Genomic DNA, 5,000 nt, shown 5'->3' on the forward strand with positions numbered 1-5,000 from the left:
ATCTCTACACACACACACACATATATATATATATATATATATATATATATATATATATATATATATTTATATACATATACATATATACATATATATATATACACATAAATATATGTATGTACATACATACATATACCAAGGCACTTCCCCCAATTTTGGGGGGTAGCCGACATCAATAAATGAAACAAAAACAAAAAGGGGACCTAACAAGGGACTCAATCAAGTTCAGCTGGTACTGCTAGGGTGCCACAGCCCACCCTCCCCCGTTATCCACCACAGATGAAGCTTCATAATGCTGAATCCCCTACTGCTGCTACCTCCGCGGTCATCTAAGGCGATCGGGGGCACCAGCAGGGCCTACCGGAACTGCGTCACAATCGCTCGCCATTCATTCCTATTTCTAGCACGCTCTCTTGCCTCTCTCACATATATCCTCCTATCACACAGAGCTTCCTTCACTCCATCCATCCATCCAAGAGTTGATGGGAGAAGTACAAGAATACTTCTCCCATCAACTCTTGCATTCATCACCTTCTTTAGCAGACAGCCATTTTCCATTCTCTCAACATGGCCAAACCACCTCAACACATTCATATCCACTCTAGCTGCTAACTCATTTCTTACACCCGTTCTCACTCTCACCACTTCGTTCCTAACCCTATCTACTCGAGATACACCAGCCATACTCCTTAGACACTTCATCTCAAACACATTCAATTTCTGTCTCTCCGTCACTTTCATTCCCCACAACTCCGATCCATACATCACAGTTGGTACAATCACTTTCTCATATAGAACTTGCTTTACATTCATGGCCAACCCTCTATTTTTTACTACTCCCTTAACTGCCCCCAACACTTTGCAACCTTCATTCACTCTCTGACGTACATCTGCTTCCACTCCACCATTTGCTGCAACAATAGACCCCAAGTACTTAAAATGATCCACCTCCTCAAGTAACTCTCCATTCAACATGACATTCAACCTTGCACCACCTTCCCTTCTCGTACATCTCATAACCTTACTCTTACCCACATTAACTCTCAACTTCCTTCTCTCACACACTCTTCCAAATTCTGTCACTAATCAGCCAAGCTTCTCTTCTGTGTCTGCAACCAGTACAGTATCATCCGCAAACAACAACTGATTTACCTCCCATTCATGGTCATTCTCGCCTACCAGTTTTAATCCTCGTCCAAGCACTCGAGCATTCACCTCTCTCACCACTCCATCAACATACAACTTAAACAACCACGGTGACATCACAATTCCCTGTCTCAGCCCACTCTCACCGGAAACCAATCACTCACTTCATTTCCTATCCTAACACATGCTTTACTACCTTTGTAGAAACTTTTCACTGCTTGCAACAACCTTCCACCAACTCCATATAACCTCATCACATTCCACTTAGCTTCCCTATCAACTCTATCATACGCTTTCTCCAGATCCATAAACGCAACATACACCTCCTTACCTTTTGCTAAATATTTCTCGTATATCTGCCTTACTGTAAAAATCTGATTCATACAACCCCTACCTCTTCTAAAACCACCCTGTATTTCTAAGATTGCGTTCTCTGTTTTATCCTTAATCCTATTAATCATTACTCTACCATACACTTTTCCAACTACGCTTAACAAACTAATACCTCTTGAATTACAACACTCATGCACATCTCCCTTACCCTTATATAGTGGTACAATACATGCACAAACCCAATCTACTGGTACCATTGACAACACAAAACACATATTAAACAATCTCACCAACCATTCAAGTACAGTCACACCCCCTTCCTTCAACATCTCAGCTCTCACACCATCCATACCAGACGCTTTTCCTACTCTCGTTTCATCTAGTGCTCTCCTCACTTCATCTATTGTAATATCTCTCTCATTCTCATCTCCCATCACTGGCACCTCAACACCTGCAACAGCAATTATATCTGCCTCCCTATTATCCTCAACATTCAGTAAACTTTCAAAATATTCCGCCCATCTTTTCCTTGCCTCCTCTCCTTTTAACAACCTTCCATTTCCATCTTTCACTGTCTCTTCAATTCTTGCGCCAGCCTTCCTTACTCTCTTCACTTCTTTCCAAAACTTCTTCTTATTCTCTTCATATGAATGACCTAATCCCTGACCCCACCTCAGGTCAGCTGCCCTCTTTGCCTCACGTACCTTGCGCTTTACTTCCACATTTTTCTCTCTATATTTTTCATACTTCTCTATGCTATTACTCTGCAGCCATTCTTCAAAAGCCCTCTTTTTCTCTTCCACTTTTACTTTCACTCCTTTATTCCACCATTCACTACCCTTCCTCATGCTGCCTCCAACAACCTTCTTGCCACACACATCACTTGCAATCCCAACAAAATTTTCTTTTACTAACTTCCACTCTTCCTCTAAATTGCCGATTTCTCTTACTTTCACTTCGTCATATGTCATTTTCAACCTTTCCTGATATTTACTTTTTACCCCCGGTTTTATTAGCTCTTCAACCCTCACTAGCTCCCTTTTACATCCACCTACTCTATTCCCCCACTCTTTTGCTACAACTAATTTTCCTTCCACTAAAAAATTATCAGACATACCGTTAGCCATACCCCTAAACACGTGCACGTCTTTCAATCTTTCAAACATTCTTTTAGTTATCAACACATAATTCATTAATGCCCTTTCTACTACTCTTCCATTTGCCACTCTTACCCATGTATACTTATTTCTATCTTTCTTTTTAAAAAAGCTATTACTTATCACCATCTCTTGCTCAACACACATATCTACCAGTCTCTCACCACTCTCATTTTCACCTGGTACGCCATACTTCCCAATGACACCTTCTACCTCTCCAGCGCCCACTCTAGCCTTCAAGTTACCCATGACAACTACATAATTCCTTCTACCCAATCCTTCTACACACCTAGTTAATTCATTCCAGAACTCATTCCGCTCTTCTTCACTTTTCCCACTACCTGGCCCATACGCACTGACAAACGCCCAACATTTCCTACCCAACCTAACCCTTACCCACATTAACCTAGATGATATCTCCTTCCATTCCACTACTTTACCTGCCACACCCTCTCTCGCTCTTCCCCTTTCAATCCCAGACACTCTACCAGACATTTCACCAAACATCACTTCACCCTTTCCTTTTATCTTCGTCTCACACAAGGCCAATACATCCATCCTTCTATTCCTAAACGTACTTCCAATACATATATATATATATATATATATATATATATATATATATATATATATGTGTGTGTGTGTGTGTGTGTGTGTGTGTGCACGTGTGTGCGTATGAGCATATTTATTAATATAAAATATTTTTTCCAGTATCCTCTTCTTTCATTTAATGACAATAATTCTGCTGAATTAGATTAAAGCACCATCTAGATTTTTCAGCTAAACCACACCCTACTTTATAGAAATATTGCTGAAGGGGTTTCATAAGCTTTATTAAAAAGTATAAATAGTGAGAGCGATTAGAAGTACTAATAATTTTTTATCAGCTTATTCAGTGACTCATTTAAAAATATTATGAGCTTTGCTGCTTGTATTGGTAAAGTTGAAATCATCATCAAAAGAAGAATAGGAGCAACTTAGTGTAAATGGATAAATGTAGGCTTTTTATCTTTGAGGCCATTTCATTTTCTATTTTTGAGGGAGTTTTAATTTGTGCATTGCTGGGTTTGAAGACCATAAAGTTATGGCTGCGCTAGGTGATTTGAATGCAAATGTAGGGGATACAGGAAGAGATATAGCAATGAGGGAAGACGTGGAGTTGCTGGTATGGTCTTGCTGGAATGTGGTTGTAAGAAATTGGATTGTTGGAAATATATGGTGTCCAAAGATAAATGTTCGAACGTGAATTTGATAAAGTATCAGTTACAGGATGAACTGATAACAAGGAGAGTAGAAGAAATAGATGCATCTAGTTGCAGGGGGAGACAAGGAGATCATTTGAGGCACATTACACCAAAAAGGGAAGATTATGTGTGGGCAGAGAGGCCAATAGATATAGGGATCAAGAAAATTATGAGAGAAAGAAAAGTAAATAAAAGATAGATGAAATAGATATCAAATTGGAATAAATAAGTAACAAATCAATCCTGAAACAAGGCTTCTGTCAACATATTCAACAAAAGGATATTTGCAAAAGGAATCAAATTTCAAAGTTGCACTTATTGAACAGTGGCTATAACTTCCTATGTTGGATACTATGCATATTAAGTTTTGAGGAGGGCTATTAGGGTGGTACACTGCAAGGTATGATTAAGCCGCATCAGAAGCTTAATATAGATAGAAATATTTCAGGGAGAAAGTAAAGGTAGTATGTAAGAGAATCAAAAACACAGCTTCCTTAAACAGAAAATTTTTAGCTGCGAATGTTTCAAGATAGGAGATGAATGGAAAGATTGATTTCTGGAAAGTATTGGAAACTTTACTGGTAAAGACAAGATTAGGAAACAAGAGTGTCTCTCAGAATCGAACACTTTTCATGAAGTAAAACGTGGATTATTATTCTATACTAAATTAAAATGAGCAGTAAAACACTAAGTACTATGAAGGACTAATTGTCTACTCAACTAGGTGGCAAAAATAAAAACGTGGTCGTCAACGAGGAGACATGCTTCATCTTTAATGTATGTTACAATGTGAGTGTTATGGGTAGCCAAGGACTTTGAAAATTTTATAGTATCCTACCTCGTGTTTTGGGGAAGGAATTGGTGTATGATAGGCAAAGTTGGAGTCTGCAAGAACCAGAGTATCAGAGGACTATAAAAAGGGATACTGATTGGAACAAGAATACCGGATATAGCTCCATGATCACCAGCAATGTTTGTTGAGTGTCGAAACATTTGTTCGATCACATTGTAGCTGAAAATGTAAATGTTCTATAGCATGTTTGTTGAGTGTCGAAACATTTGTTCGGTCACATTGTAGCTGAAAATGTAAATGTTCTATAGCCCAAAGGAGAATTGAAAA

Source organism: Palaemon carinicauda, chromosome 30 (assembly GCF_036898095.1).
Source record: "Palaemon carinicauda isolate YSFRI2023 chromosome 30, ASM3689809v2, whole genome shotgun sequence".
In the NCBI taxonomy this organism is placed as follows: Eukaryota; Metazoa; Arthropoda; class Malacostraca; order Decapoda; family Palaemonidae; genus Palaemon; species Palaemon carinicauda.